General features: G+C 25.5%; 1 protein-coding gene across 1 annotated transcript in view; it reads right to left on the bottom strand.

Annotated features, from left to right (window-relative positions):
* Positions 1-17,434, bottom strand: part of LOC129608413 (dual specificity calcium/calmodulin-dependent 3',5'-cyclic nucleotide phosphodiesterase 1-like) — a 96,339-nt gene that overhangs the window by 43,721 nt on the left and 35,184 nt on the right. The gene's annotated exons all lie outside the window — the stretch shown is intronic.

The following is a 17,434-nucleotide window of genomic DNA, read 5'->3' on the forward strand; positions in this document are numbered from 1 at the left end:
CGAGTTATTAAGTTTTCCTTTTTTGATTTTGATTGGATTTACAAAATATACGCCTCTAGTAAGAGAAAAATGAGAAGATATGCACTTGTGAAATAAGAAGTTTTATATTGAATAGTAAAATGTTATTAGAAAAGGGAAGTGAAGTGTCGAATAGAAAATCTTTAATAAATTTTTTTCAAATTCCAGAAACGAAATACCTAAAGCTTCAGCAAACATTGACAAAACTAGAACAGCGGGCTTACTATGTAATTCGATTTCTGTGAAACGAATTTCGTATTTCCGGATATGGAAAGTTAGTACCATACAAATTGATTAGTGCTACCTTACCATTATTTCGAATACGAAAATCGAATTACGTTGTAAGGCCGCAGCAAAATTTATATAGAAAATTACTGTTATATTCCAGTTACAATATTGAAAAGATGTAATTAGTTTGTCATTATAATTATCATACCTTTATAAAATTTCTAAAGTTTTTTCCATTTTACCTATATCGTGTTTTCTAATAATTATACAATAAAATGTGTCATAATTTCCCATGGAGGCAAGTAATATACACTTAAGTTTTCATAAATGAATAAATGCTATATGTAATAATAAAAGAATAATATATTAATTTATTATACACATGCATATTATACGCATGAAAGCATTATATACATACCTTTATAGTGTACGTTATAGGATACGCTCACTTATTAGTGTTGTTAAAATGAAACTATGATAATTGCATAGTAATTGAAGTTTCATAATTATATTTTAAATATTTTAAATTAAATGAAATTTAGAGTTTAATTAATGAAATAACAAGAATGTAATTAAAATAAAAAAATGTAAGGGAATATTTTAAAATTTGCTATGGGAATTATGAAATTTGTTATTAAATTTTCAGGAAAATAAATTAAAAAAATGAAATTAAAACAAGGAAAAATATAAATTTCAAAACAAGGAAAGAACTAGTATAGTGGAATTATAGATTGTACCATTATGGTGGTAATACATGCGATCTAGAATATTTCACATTCTAAGTATATTGGCGTATAACAAAACTTTGGAACCATAAGCTTTCATAACCTTAAGTCACCTGTAGAAATCAATATATTTTGTGTAGTTTAATAGTCTTTGGTGGAATTTTTATGATATTGAAATATTTCAAATATCTTCAGGAAACTTTTATATATTGCGATATTTTTTTAAATGATTATGCTCTTTAAATATTTTTAAACTTTAAAAGTACTTATAGCAAAACCAATTTGTGCAAGATTGTCACGAAATAGGAGTCTGAATCTGTTGAATGTTATTTGATTCATAAGAAGACACCTCTTATACCAGGAAAAATACCTGTCATAAAGCCAAATAAGACTTGTTTACCAATTTGAATTGCTGAATAACACACATTTCGAGTGATAAGGCTTTCACTTAGCACCTATTACAACTGCATTGATCAAGCAAACACTTAAAATTTTGTTATTATGTTTTTTTCTTTAAATATTTGAGTATAATCAATCAATTGAGCAATCATTGAATCGCATAGGTATTGATTGGATAAATATTCAAGTTAAATTTAGTTTAGTTAGTTCAGCAATCACCAATCAGATGAATCAATAAATTAAATAAGAAATGGAAATTTTATACAAATTCTTTGTGTTGTAAGAAATTCTCAATGTAAATTTATAAAAAAAAAATTTATTTAAAAAAAAAAAAATTTCAGATTCTTTATTGATTCAGTGATCTGGTAAATCAATGGGTAGAGCTAAATAAAATGTTATCGAAGAAACATTTAAAGTTGGATTTTATGAACTCTACGCCATGTAGTGTTGTCGATTTGAAATTCTTGTGTGCAAATGATTTTTAGTTTTTTATGTTCCATTATAAGTTTACAGTGTTGATAAAAATTTTTCTTTGATAAATTAGATAATTTTTGATTGCATAGTGTTTAAATATTTCGTTTAACTAGGTTAGGTTAAAAAGGAGCATTTACCTTAAGGTACATATGGGTCAAATAGGGTCATTGTGTTGCCATCAATAGCTTTTATATAAACCCATTGGGATCTTCCATGACCACAGATCAAAGAAGAAACATGACCACAGATCACAGTCTCCTCAACCTCCTTTCTCCTACAACGATAGTATCTCCAGCAAAAATCATCAGCGGGGCGGCCAATTCTCCGATCAAGCTCACTAATTCGATAGTTAGCAATTGTAAGATAGCTGCGATATCTACCCGATAGTGAGATAACAGATATCTTGGGCAAAACAGATATATCTTCTACCAACCACGTGGCATTTTGTTCTATTTGCCTATCTGCGACTTTTCTTTAAGAAATGAAACAATATTGTATGATTCTCTTGAGCGTGAAGTCGATCCTAGAATGCGATTCGCTTGCTTACATCAAATTTATTTTTCTTACACCGAGCACTATACTTCTTTAGTTTGTTCTTTATTATTACATTAAGTGTTAAATTTATGAAGAATTTTTATAATTTTTGTAAACAATAATTTACTTCATTGTACTTGCTTGTTGTACACCCTGACATTGTATATGCTAGAGTATGTATACACTCCTTCAATGACAATATTGTAAGTTGAATGCTTGTAACCTTGTATTGTTAAAAAATTTTCTTAAACATTTAATTTCTTATCAAAACTTTTCAGAGGTACTTAATAAATTGAATGTATTCTTTCCTTTCAAGGATGAATACAAGACGTTGTTCAAATATTTTGTATAGAAGTCTTTCTTTTTGTGTTTTTTTTTGTCTTTTTAATCAAAATTAAAAATGACAAACTTTTAACATAATTTTTTTATTTTATTCAATGAACGTGCATTATTATAACCTTTTAAAAAGATGAGACATTTAATAATAAACTTTCAATTTGAAGGGAAAAATGTTGTACACGTATGAAAACAATTTAAAATTTAAGTGAGACTATGAAGTCAATGAAAATAAATTCAAAATTTAATAAATTTCAAAAATACTTGAGCAAAGTACTTGATGTATAAAATATTGTTAATAAAGTTGTTAAATTCAATTCGCAATTGTCTATTCCTGAGTGTGAATCTATTTTAATTCTAATGTTGCGGTTAATTTTTGGGCAAACGGGATGCTAGTTCCCACAATGAACAGTTTTTTACAAAAATATCCAGGAGAAAGGGTTTATTGTGGACCACGTATAATCTTTTATATCTAAAGGCTCCCGAGAAAAGCATAAAGTTGAATTGTGTTAAAGTTTCTTTAGAAAATTTCGTTCTCGTGAAGCTGCGTGACACTTTCTAAACATTTGATACTTTGTTTCAGGTGCATAAATTTTTTAAATTTCTCAGTGAAGCTGTAATGATGGAATTAACGTATATGTATACTTCAATTCTTCTGCAAATAAATAATAATAAGAACATAGAAGATGTCTCCCAGTTCTGCTACCTGGATAGTATAGTTACTACAGATGGGGGTGCTGAGAGAGACATAGAAAATAGACTCAGGCTTCGTAGAATGGCATTCGAATGATTATGGACAGTTTTGAAGCAGCATCAACTGGCAGAGGGCACCAAAATAAGAATCTTAGAAGCGTGCGTTAAATCGGGGCTCCTATATTGCAGTAAAACTTGGCTAATAAAGAAGAGCCATACGGATAGGGCGCAGAACTTCATAAACAAATGCCTACGAATAATATGCGAAGTATTCTGCCCAAGAACCATAAGTAATAGAAATATCTGGGAATTAACAGGGCAGGAGCCAGTATAGGCCCAGACCAGAAAAACGAAATGAGGCTGGTTTGGCCACACTCTTCGAAGGTCAGTAAATAGGGCCCTTGAATGGAATCCGCAAGGTAAAAGGAGAGTAGACAGAATTAAGGGACACGAAGTTTTATTCGGGCTCAATTATACAACATGAATTTTCCAAAACAAAAAGTATGTACAAGATAATTACACTATAATTTAATAAAATTTTACATAAACTTGTGTTCTTATTTTAGTATGTTATTAAAATATTTTAATATTCTGTTTTCTTTTCTTTCATTAAATTACAAGTTCTTTAACATACGTTAAAAGTAATCTGAAGACAATGTCTGTACAGTTCATTAAATTACTTTATTTTATACCATATAATTAAAGTTAAAAAGTTAAAAAGAATAGTAGTAAAAGTTGCATGTAAAGTGTGTGTACAGAGTGTTTCCCAGCATAAGAGTTACGGCAATAAGTAAGGATATCGTTTATGTTAATAGGATATCTTTCCTTAATATAAGAGTAAATTTAAATGTGATTTTAGCTATTTAAAATATTCATATCTCTCTCTCTCTCTTCCTCTCTTCCTTGTTGGTGATATGAGGTATTATAAGTTTATTACTTAATTCAAAAAACATATTTAACATAAATTTGAATTTATTGCAAATGTTTGTTTATGAACCAAGTTACTAATAGCCTGAATTTTTCAAAGAAAATCTACTGTAAAATTAATTTAATTACTTTTGAGAAATTTTTATTTTTTTCCCTTTCACTTTTACTCGTACATGTTAAAACAATACGATTACTGAAATTAATATAGACAATAAATTGAGATATTTTTTAATTACGCATTTAAGTATACACATTAATCTAGATTCATACTCTTTTATTCAGAATAAACTTTTAGAGAAAATTTAATGACACTCTTCTCTGCTATATCGATTTAGGAATTATCTCAATACTCGTATATAAGAACAAAGTAAAATTTAATTCTCTCAAAAATTATTGAGCAAATTTAAAATTATTAGTAAAATGTTTGATTTTTGAATGTCACACAAAAACTTGAAACTTCCGTATTTAACAACAAATATTTTTGAGAAATTTTTTTGTAAACTCTCTCCATGTCTTTACAATAATTGAATTACGCGTTAATAATAATGTTATAAGAGAATTACGTTTGTTGTACTAAATTTTTAATTAAATGTTTGAGGAGTGAGGTGTAATTTAATGTTTTAATCATTAAATTAGGTATTGAACCGTAATTAAGAGAGTAAGAAAGTGTTTCACAATATATTCAAAGAGTTCTCAAGTATTTATTCCAATATTATTACACATTGTTCTCAGTCCCATATTTTCAAGAATTTATTCTAATGTTTCTATTATCCAAAATTATATTTTTTTTTCATTTTTTATAATTAATCTCATCATAGACACGTCGAAATAAAATTTTGATAAAAAGGGAAAAATGGTGTGTTTTATTTTTTTTTGTTTCTTCTCGTTCATTTGATTAATATCATCAAAGGATAATAACTCACGTCGCTTGAGAGGAGTCTTTTAGCTAGAAAATTTTCTCTAAAATTTTTATATTATTTAATTAAAAGATTCTTAAAAAGAATTTTATTTTTTTTTTGTTGTTTTTTCTCTCTTTTCATCTATTCTCTTTGTTAAAATATGTTTTTTTCTGTTGTTTGATTAACGTTTTGTTTTTTGTTTTATTTTTTCATTTTTAGAAGATTGATTGTGAAACGCAAAAAGAAAAGAAAGAGAAAAATTATTATTTAATATTTCAAATATTTAATATTGTGAATATAGCTTGCGGTAAATATTTATGAAATTTACAAGGAATTTTTTAATGAGAATATTAAATATGAATAAAATTGAATTATTTTTAGGGTTCAAAAGAAAAATATTTTTTAATAAAAATATTAAACTGAATTTATTCTACACCATTTACGATATTATTATAAATATTTTTTTAAGAACGTATATAAAAGATTTTGTTTAACCACTTGTGTAAATTCGATGTTTCACTTATGGTTAGGTACATGAACCATGCTGTGATTCACCATTATATGGGAAAATTTTTGAGATATTTTTGGATAAAATGTAGTTGAAGTTGTCCTCCGGCTTGATCTTATTTTGAGTTAAGTATAATTTTTTAGATTTGTCCGGGATGTTTGATGAATACCGAGTGACTTTAGTTGGAACATCAGAATCAGATATAACTGAAGGGTTAGCAAAAAAGACAATTGCTAAAAGTTCCAGCAAATTCTTCGTAGATTTCCACTTCATGGTTATTTCAAAAATATTTTGTATACACATTTTATTTTAATAGGTTTTCTGCTCATTTTAATTATTTCGTTCATTTTGTTTGAATCTTAAATGCGAAGAACTTTTATTAAAACTTCCTCTTTGAGGAAACATCTTGTCTTAACTAACACCAAAAAAATACTTTTAAACACTTTCATTTTAACATAAAAAAAATTTACTTAATAAAATTTTGTTGAAAAATTTTCAAAAGATTTTATTTAATTTAACTCAAAAAAAAAAAAAATCACTCATACCAACAAGAGCAGTAAAATTGTTGAATTTTTATTGCTCGCCAGCCATTTAATTGAGTTATAATGTTTAAAATATTTTGATTTAATTGGTTGTATAATTTTCGACTTTATGTAATCATTCAAAAATTTCTATTGTGTTTTTTAATTAAAAATTTAAAAATTTTGAAAAAAGGCTGAAATTAATTAGAATTTTTTATACGGGATACTTAAATATTAGATTTTATTTTTATTTGAAGTTGTTGAACAAATTCTTAATTTAGAGATTAAAAAATGTTTTCTTCTATTGTTACGTAACTTTAAACTGTTGCGGAAAATTGAGAGTTGACAAAATGTTTAGCTTATGTTGAGCAGAGAAATTGTGAGAAGGAAATGAATGTAGAAACAAAGACGGCATTAATACTAGACATTTTCCAAATTTTCTAGGTCTTAGAATTTTGAATCATTTTAGTAAAGCCAAAAAATTTAGAATTTTCTTCGATGTAGTTGCTTCGATGTTTTGCTCTTGTCTTTGCAGGTGGCTGTGTAATATCTTCTGATATTCTTAGAACTTTTAGTCGTTGTTGTGATGTCACAATTTGCTGACATTACATGTCTGTAATTACTGCTATCAATAGTATTTAAATAAATTTTGTACTTAAGATCTAAAATAATTTAAAAGCACATTAAAAGTGTTTGATTACTACAATTAAAAAATCATAATGAAAAGTGCATCCTTAATATTTTGTTAATAACACAAAAATTAATTTTATATTGAGAACACAAAGATTTTTTTTACTCGTTTGTATCGATTACATAAATTGCATTTATTGATAATTTAACACTCACTTAATTAATTATGATAATTGTATAACATAGAACAGTCGGTGCTATACCTCACATTCAATGTTGTATACCATTTATTTTTTTACTTCTAGAACAGTTTTATATGCATAACACATAATTTTCATTGTTTCTGAAATTTTGGTAAAATTTGGTGATCATTTGAAATTGTGATGTAGGTACGAGTACTCGTTTTAAAAGTGATTTACAAAAAATTTTTGAATTTTAATTACAAACCCATAACTTAATGCCAGTTCACATTGTAATGATGTATCAGTTGAATCATGATCGGTTGATGATGTTGTTTGAACTGATTGATGCCTGGTTTGAGTTCTCAAATTTATTAAAAAAATAATAGCATTTTGTTTTTTTTTTTTTTTTTGATGTTGTTGTTATTGAGAAAAAAGTAAGAAAAAATTTGAATTATGAAAATTTTCATTTAAAAAATTAATTAAAGTTCTAAACCATTAAAACCAGTAAGCTTACAATAAAATGGTGTATTGCGGCTTAAGCTCATTTATGATTCGGAATCTGCGCAAAATTTATAAAATTTTTGATTATTGTGATTTAGTTTAGCACATTTAAGGTGGAATAGACATTGTGATACGATTAATATTAAAGCACATTTTCAGGACGCTTTTTAGTGTTTGGATGAAATAATTTTTTTTTTGTTCCACTACTTTTGGTGGTGTTTCAATTTACATATTCAAGTTCTTCAAAAATTAGTAAAAAATTTATACACTTAAAGTCTGGAAATGGCAAATCAGGCAGTCTATAATGAAATTTTATCTAGATTAACTATAACCCTTCTTACGGCAAATAGAAACAAATAGATGCACGTATTCCATCAGGTAATTACTCATCAAGTAAGAGAATCTACGAACAAATCTTTGAAAGGAATCGGACAAATTCTCACATCATTCCACATGATTAAAGGTATGAATTCTCTCTTAACTTGTTCATAAGCACGATTAACTGGAACAAGCTGTTGATAGCGAACTTGAATTGTTTTCAGCATTTAAATTCATTAACTCATGATTCGAATTACATTGATGATTTTAGTTTATAGACTTTGATTTTAAAAGCTATAACGACGGATTTATAATTCGATATTATAACAATGGAAGCAGCCCATCGAGGAATCCATTTTTGAGAGCTCATTTCATTATTAAACATTCTGGCTGCCGACAACCAGAAGAAAATTTAACATTAATACATGTGCAGGTGATTTTAGATTTTTATTGAGTTTCTTTAAATTATATGAATTCCTTGAATTCCAATAATATCACATAAATAGCGTTAAATATTAGTTATAGAAAAAATATATATCAAAGTTTTGTAATTATTTGAAAAATTAATTTAGAATGCTGCTTTTTTCTAAGTAATAGGGTCGTGCAGACAGCAAATAATTATATTAAAAAGGAATCATTCAATATTCAGTAGATATCTGAGGGAATGATATTTAACTAATTTGATTGATGTACTAGAAGATTTTTAATTGAATAGTATTGTGAAATTGTATTCTAATTTATACTCAGTGGATCCTGAGAGAAAAATCGTTATCGCGGAATTATTTCAAAACTTCCAAATTTTATGTATGCCACAATTCATGTACGATCTGTTCTGCTTCTAAATTTATTTCTGCTTCATACCATATACCCTAATACATTTTTGGAATGAAGCTTTTGAATATGCCATCAAATTTAACAAGAAAATTCTAAAAATTTATCAATCATCATTTATCATTCATTCTGACAATGATCTACCCGTATTAGATTGACACAAATTATTCCACCATATTATTATCCAATTTATTTCGATTTATTTTATGAAGAAGTGTCATCAACCTACGGTAATGAAAAAAAAAAATCAAGAGAAAAGTTGAAATTGTTGTTTCAGTCTTTTATTTTAGGAAACACGCACAATCGGATAGAGTTTTTTTTTTGATTATTTTAGACTTTAATTTGAATTTTTTTCTTCAATACCTTAAATCCTTTTAAAGAAATAAAAAAAAAATCGAATTATTTAAATTTTATTTCGAAAACGTTCACTAATTAATAAAGGTAATACGATAAGTTCAAATAGAATTAGTAATTTTTTAAAATACCGTAAATAAAATTTAAATTAAATGGAATCGCAATCAAGTCTTGCAGATTTCAGAGATTACAAATGATGAAGTAACGGAAAAGAGATCGACACCTTTAATCTCTTTAAATCTCTTTCAGTATTCTTTATGTTAATTGGATATTTTAGAAAGGAAAAATGAATACCCCTGCTTCGTGTTCTCAAAACGTATTAGAAAAATTAAAACGTGAGACTATACCAATTGGTATAATAATTTTGAATTACCTAAACCCTTAAGATCTCTACTTCTATTCCTAAAAATCTACATAGCATTATAATCAATCCAAATTTCATTTATGCTTACATTTTCACGTTTGTTTTAAGATTAAAAATTATTTTCAAATTAAAGAACGAGAAATTGAATTCAACAATATTCTTGCATATTAAAATCTATTTTTTATTACCCATATTGCGTATGACATGAGAGGTGTTGTTCTTATATTTATTTTGCACAAGATACACATAAATTAATCAACGTTTTGGGTGAATATAGAAGCGTCTATATCATTCCCATAAATAATCCTATCTAGCAATTTTTAGTACGAAATTATTTTGAATTTTCGGTTATTTTACAGGTTGTAATCAACAGATTCCTTGGATAATTGCGAATTTTCATCTCTGGCTGTTGTATTACTGATATGAAAAATTCAAAACGGCACTGTTTTGAAATCATCTTCACTGTTTTGTGGAAGACTTTTATTTGGGTAAGCAGTTTGTTTTTGTGTATTTGACATTTTGCATGGCTCTCCTTACTTGTAACGTATGTATTTTGGTGAAATATAAGAAGGCTTTTATAGTTAAAATTTGAAATATAACCAATTCCTGAGCACATGTCTCAAAATAGTTTGTTTCATGGGAATTTCCTTCGGAATTTGTACTGCGAATACAATACATACATTCTAGAAGTTCGATTATATGCTGACCCCATATCGGATTCTTTTTTAATTATTTTATATCTGATTTCCATTTTAAATTTTCAGATTTGTTTTTGACTAATTGAAGGATAATTGAAAATGACCGTTTTCATTTCCTATTTGAAAACAACAATCTTTATTTTTCACTCTTGTTTGTTTTTCGGTCTTATTATTCTGAATTTTAATTAATCTAACTTTTCATCTTATTGACATCATGGATAAATAAAAGATTTTAAAGGATTTGCTTTCACTTAAAAATCCCGGCTAATAGTTTCAAATATTTTTTTTTATTTTTTGTGGCAGTTTTTACATTTAAATGGGCTTAAAATTATATTTAGCTTTTATGTCTATGCCTGTGGAATATATCTACCTACAGGCAAATGCCAATGACTAACGGAATTATAATGCCGAATTTAAAAAAAAGAACTGAATACAAAAAAATGTAAAGAATCAAAATAAAAAAATAGAGAAGAAAAGAAATAAAGAAAAATTAGCGAACAATTTATTTGAGAAAATTTAATCAAAAATGATTTTCCGAGTATAAGAGAAAATGTGCGGGATGGAGAGGAGAGTGAAGAGGCGAAGTGTGATTTTAACTAAAGAACATGATTAGAATACAATTTTAGAGGATTTTAGATGTTATCCTTGTTTCCTTTTAGAAAAAAAATACTGAAAATACCTTTAAAGAAAATCACGTATAAAATTACAAAAAAACATGAAAAGAAAAAAAAAAGTAAAGTGAATGATTTTAGGAAAAAAAAGTATAAAAGACATAAATGAAATTATTTAGAAATTTATTTTTTTATAAAAAGGATTTGAAATTTATCTTTGTATTTTATATACCTGAACATGCATATACAATGCACGTACATAATAACCCCGCTTTAGAACTTAAAATTTCCTAAAATGATTTTAGCAAAAAAGACATTCTTTTCTTTGTAATATCAATTTTAAAATTCATATATTGTAGGGCTTAAATTTTTGAAATAATTTAATTTATTTGAGCTTTAAATGGGGGCGAAATCTTAAAAGATTAAAGAAAAATCTAAAAATATATAAAATGCAAAATTGCATAAATTTAGGGGCCTCATCTATTTTCCATTTTCATATTTTTTTTTTTACAATCAAAACAATATTTTATTTATAGAATGCGGTTTATCATGTGTGCATGAGAATTTTCTTATATTCTCAGGTGATTAAGAGTAGTTACTGGCACTTTTTATTGGATCCTGAGTTAAGGACACCTGAGGTTGCTTTTTTAATAAAGCCGACCGAATGAGAAAATGGAAGGCATATAGGGAAAAATTAACCACCTATAAAAAATAAACTCACAGGGAGGGCAGCAGTCCTTCTAGGATCTTCTGTGAGGGAATAACCGAAGGGAATATCGAGACATTACAATGTATTAGTAAAAAACAAATTGGATGGGAATTATACCGCAATTAGAGAACAATAGGCTATGCTTATTTTGAAAATTAATTTTTTCCGGTTGCAGATTAGATGTGGTGTTCGAAATGATAAAAGCCACCACGGGTCTTATAGTGTGTTAATTAAAGAATTAAATTATTTAAAAATGTTCGATTGCAACATGCAAACATACAAACTTCTATTGTTTGAACATGACAATGATCAATACCATTTTCATATATCGTAAAATGCATTAAAATTTTTAAGATTTTCAACAAAATAAGATTTTTCAGGGTACTTTCTTAAAGCATAAAGAATTTGTTAAAGAATTTTTCGGAATCACCAGTTTCATTTATTTGGTGAAAGAGGTGACAAATTATTGTTGATTGCTACTTATAATGATTATTAATTACTTTAAGATTTTTGTTACACTTAAGCCAAAAAGAAACTGATTTTCTGTAATAAATCAAAATTGACTTGTTCTCTAAAAAAATATAATTGTATCCTGCAGTCCTTAAACAAATTGTACACTCTTATTCACATTATTTAATCCTTAATTTATTAATGAATTATTATTTATGTATAAAATATTTTCATCCTGATAAAATTAATTATTTCAAATTTATCTCATTTTAATCTGAATTTCGCTCTAATATTTTTTTGTTATAACTTCTACCAAAAAATCAAATATTTTATTCAAAATAAATCTGATTGATTAGAATATTTGTTCCGAAAAAAATTTATCCTTAAATAATTTATTAATATTTTGGCAATTATTATAGAAATTTTCTAAATAATTGAATATCCTTTTTATTTTGTATTATTTTACGGTAAACAAAATATTATTTATGAATTTATTAATATGAGTGTAGCATATTGAAAAAAAAAATTTTTATTCCATGTGAAAAATAATTTAATTTTTTTTTTTGCGCATTCTTATTTTATTGGGGAATTCGTGAAAAACAAATAAAATTATTTTATATTTTATGTGCCTATGAGAATTTCTGGTTAAAAAAATCCTGGTAACTTGGTATGAATATTTTTCTAGTTGTAAGCATGATGGTTCCAATTTTCATAAAATTTAATATTTATTGAATTGGAAATTGATTATGATTTTACTATACACGTCGGTTGTATTAAGTATTTTTTCAATTATGAATATATTGCATAAAATATTACACGTTATCGTAATTTCAGAAAAATTTACGGCCTCCATAAGCAGTGAATATTTAATTAAATAAGTCAATTTATGGTATGGTTATATATGAAAAGATTTTTGACACGAAAGTTAATTAGGATTAAATCTAATTTTCGCCCCGGTACACGAATTATTTTTCTATAAACAAGTAAACTTTTCATTCTGCTTTGTACTTTTTATTCAAATATGTGTCTTAGACGTGTTTCTCCAAGAAAATAAATTAAAATTTTTAAAAGTAAAAGATTTTTTTTTTTTATTTTATACTCTTTTTTTTGATATACGAGTAATGCATTTCTTTTGGGCAACAAGAATTTTAATACATTGCGTTATCTTGCAGATATTTGAGTAAAAAGAAGAAAATTTATTCTCTTAAATATTGAATGGAATACAAAATGAAAAGTTACATAAGAAACTACAAAAATGGAATGAATGAATGGAAGATAATGAGTAAAACAAGGATAATATATTTAAAAGGACGAACGATTAAAAAAAACTTATAATTAAAGATTGCATTAAAGAATATCGTTTAAGGCGGTTTATTGTTGTTTCTGATGGTTTTAAAGAAAAATTAAGTTTAGGAAGAAAATGAAATAAAATATTTACTTAAGCCCTCAGATTTAAAATCAATTAAAAAACGCTCTTTTACAAGCTTTTCTTTCTTTTTTAAAAATTAATAATAAAGTTTGTGTTAAAGTTCAAGAATTGAAATTTAATCAGAAAGCTTCTTTGCTTTTTTCTCCATAATCGGACGATTCTATTACTAAGAGAGTTAAATTAGTATTTTTTTAAAGTAATTAAAATCAAGAGCATTTCGTGCCGCATGATAACATCACGAGCTGCATTATCTATTCTTAGTGAGTAACATAGTTTTATCTTAAAAATTCATTAAATGATAAGTTTGAAAAAATTCAAAAATGATTGGAAGTAGAGTTATAAATTTACTATCGAATATTTACTGTCGATACATTTACTATTAAGACAATTATTGTCAAAGCATTTACTGTCCAGACATTTAGTGTTAAGACATTTACTGTCAACGAGTTTACTGTTTAGGCATTAACTGTCAAGTCATTTACTATTAAGACATTTATTATCAAAACATTTACGGTGAAGACATAATTAAGTTAGTTAATATTATTGTTAAGCCTGCAATATTGTTTCTGCTGATGCAATCATTATTTAAAATATTTACTCTTGTAGAAAATTCGGTTCAAAGGTGAACTTGAGATGGACGCCCGCACACAGAAACCGACAGATCAACATCTCTCTGAAGATAGTTTACAGGGAGAAATGCGTTCCTATCGAAAATTCTATACGCAAAATTTGGTGCTCATTGGTCGGTAAAAATATACAAAATAAAACCAAGAATTCATTTTCATTCTCCATTCATTGAATATTTTAATCTTAATTCATTTGAATAACAAAAAATACTTTTATGGACTTATTCTCATTATATGTATATATGTATGTATATTAGGTGCCTTTCACATTATACAATTATTTTAAAGTAAATTAATTTTACTGAAATTAGAAATGAAATTAATTTTAATCAAATTAAACAAACGAGATTATAAAAAATTCAAAGAATTTAAAAATTAACATTTTTAATTTTGGTTAATCTTTCGACTGATTAGAAAATAAAATTTCACCTTTAAAATTTTAATTATCTTAAATAAAAAAAAAAGGAAGCCTTTTCTTAATTCTTTTCTTGGTTAGAATCGTAATTTTATCATTCACCAAATAAATTGTAAAAAATTCATTTTTTAATCACAAAAAAAAAGAGTTTAAGAAAAGACCAAAGAGTAAGATAAAAAAGATTCATTGGCATTAACACAAGAGAAAATTTTCTCATTACAAGTTTATTCCCATTTTTTTTTCTAAGAAATCCAAAACTTTGGGGTACAAAAGTTTTAATTTTTGTGGGTTTTGTATTTGTTTTTTTTTCATTTTTTTTGTTTGGATTAAGAAGAAAACAAAGTCAAAAGTTGCCAGAAAATAGAAAATGAGATTTTAATAGCGATTTTATCAAAAAGTTTTTAATACTTGCTGGTAACTTTTAACTTAGAATCCTTTAAGTCATTGAGAATTAAAATTTTATATCGGACTGTTTTACATAGAATCGTAATGTAAGTTCGATACCGTAATAATAAAGAATAAATGTCATTTATGAGTCAGATATTCTAAAATAAAAATGAGAAATTACAAGAAATTCTCTTTTTTTCTATTTCCCAAAGAGAGAAAAATCTCTTGATAACAATGTTCTCCGTGTCAGTAATCAATTTTTAATTAATTTTTATATTATTTAGGAATATTTTTGTAATAATGTCAAAATTATGCGTTCGACTGTCAATTTATCTCACCGTATTCAAAAGTGTTTATTCTTTGTTAGTTTGAAAATAGAGAATTTATTAAAAAATTGAATTATGCTTATAAAATAACATGTGATAACATCATATTAACATGTGAATTAGAAAATATCGATAATATGGCAATGTCATAATGACATCATCACTTTAAAAGTGTCATACTATATGTGGTAATGTGGTAAACCTTTTAATTTATTGATAGCCAATTCATTAAATATAAAATCAATTAATTATTTCAATCTATATGGTAACTTTGACAAAGAGAAACATAACTGTTAATATAAATATAAAACAAGGAAAAAAAAAATAAATACAAATTAAAGAACAAAAAAAAAATTATCGTATACAATTTTCATTAATAAAAATTTTCTATCTTTTGGCGATGAATTGAAGGACAAATTGTTATCCTTTTTCAAGTTAAAATTTTTTTACTTGAAGCAACAATCATCGTAAAAATTTTTAAAGAAAAAATTAAGGCAAATAAACAAAAGAGAATTAAAAGTATGAAGAGAAAGATATAAAAAAAAATACGTCATTCGAATTAAATCAAATGATTTGTATAAAGTAAACGCAAAATTTTCTTGAATAACTTTTAATTTTAATAGCTATATACGAGTATATTAGAAAGACAGGAAAAGTCTAAAAATTTAAAATGATTTTTTAGGAAACTTTAAAGATTTGTAAAGGAAAATGAGAAAAACGTTAGTGTAAGTTTAAGAATTTTTGCGATTTTCGAGAATTTAAACCAGTTTTAGATTTCGAACAATTTTGACTTGTTATGCTACTCTTGTATATCACGTCGAACTTCCCGGAAAAATTAAGAAGTGTTATTTAAAAAATCGGAGGTTTTTCACTTATTTTACAAAAATATTTTCGAAATACAAACTTAATTGCCTTTTATAAATTGTTCGGGACAAAATAATATCTAAAATAGGTATAGGGAGGCATGAAAACAAAAATGAGCCTAAAATATTTTACTTTTGTACGAATATGTTCTATCACTTAAACTATTCTAAATTTAAGAATGATTTTTATGTTATAATTAGAAACAAATATGGTAAAACTAATTTTAAGAATTTTTCATTGCTTTAAACACTGAGGCGGAGACGGACTTAAATTGATCTTTACCATATTTCATTCATTATCCCAATAAATACGACAAAATCTGCTTACTTAATTTTAAAATGATAAAATCTTGGTGTTCTTTCAAAAATAAATCATCGAGAATAAATTATTTATGATCTAGGTCCTTTTTTGGTAATTTATTAGTAAATTTTTTTTTCGTTGTCTAATACAATTTAATTTTAAATGAAGAGAAACATGATGAAAATATATTAAAAAATTTATAAAATAAATTTTCATTAAAAAAAAAAATTATTTTTTCTTTATCACAAAAATCCAGGAATATTTCTAGTGTACAACAAATTCAAACATTTTATAAAATCAAAGTTCATAAAGGCTTATAAGAGTGAGTGTTCATCTATGTTAAAAATTAAACAATGAAAAAAGGATTTAAAAGTTTTAGAGAGAGTTTGAAACCATTCCTCCAAAATAATAACAATAATGATCATATAATTGATGTAATAAAAAGTTTTCATCTTCAAATTTTAACAAAAACATATCTAGCCCTTTGTAATATCCTCTTAATTAGGTAATTAGTCTTTTGGGGGACAAAAGAAATAATAATGATTTGTTCGTTTGGTCTTTTGTTTTTTTTTTATTCATTTAAATTATTCGTTTATTTCCACCCCCATGTTTGTTAATTATTTTGTGGTGATAAATTTACTGTATCGAGAATAAAACCATAAAAATGTGCTTTTTGTAAAAGAGAAAAGATGTTATTAAAGGACGTAAATCTCTTTCTTTTTATTTTGTAAGTAAATTTTTAATATTATGGGTCAATATTTTGTTAAATTTACAAAATTTTTAGTTGAATTTTTGAAGAATTTATATTATGAAATTTAAGTATTTAAGCGTAACCAAAAAAATAAATATAAATGACAATAATTAAATTGTAATTAAGATAAAATTTTGGAAAAGTTTTTCTTTCAAACCTATTCCGCAGTAAGTTTTCATGTTATATAAATAAGTTATATAAATAAGGTAAATTAACATGTAATAATTTGCAATTTAAATATCATTAAAGATAAAATTGTATTTATGGTAAATTTATATGTAAAATTTTTAATTATTAAATATTCCATTTTGCCATTAAATTACTAATTTTTGATTGTAAATTATAGCTCACCTCTTATAACTTTTACTTCACATTTTACATTTCTCAAATAATTTAAATTTAATTTTCTCTAAAAATAGGTTCCTA

Source organism: Condylostylus longicornis, unplaced genomic scaffold, assembly GCF_029603195.1.
Source record: "Condylostylus longicornis isolate FDR11 unplaced genomic scaffold, ASM2960319v2 ptg000031l, whole genome shotgun sequence".
Classification (NCBI taxonomy): domain Eukaryota; kingdom Metazoa; phylum Arthropoda; class Insecta; order Diptera; family Dolichopodidae; genus Condylostylus; species Condylostylus longicornis.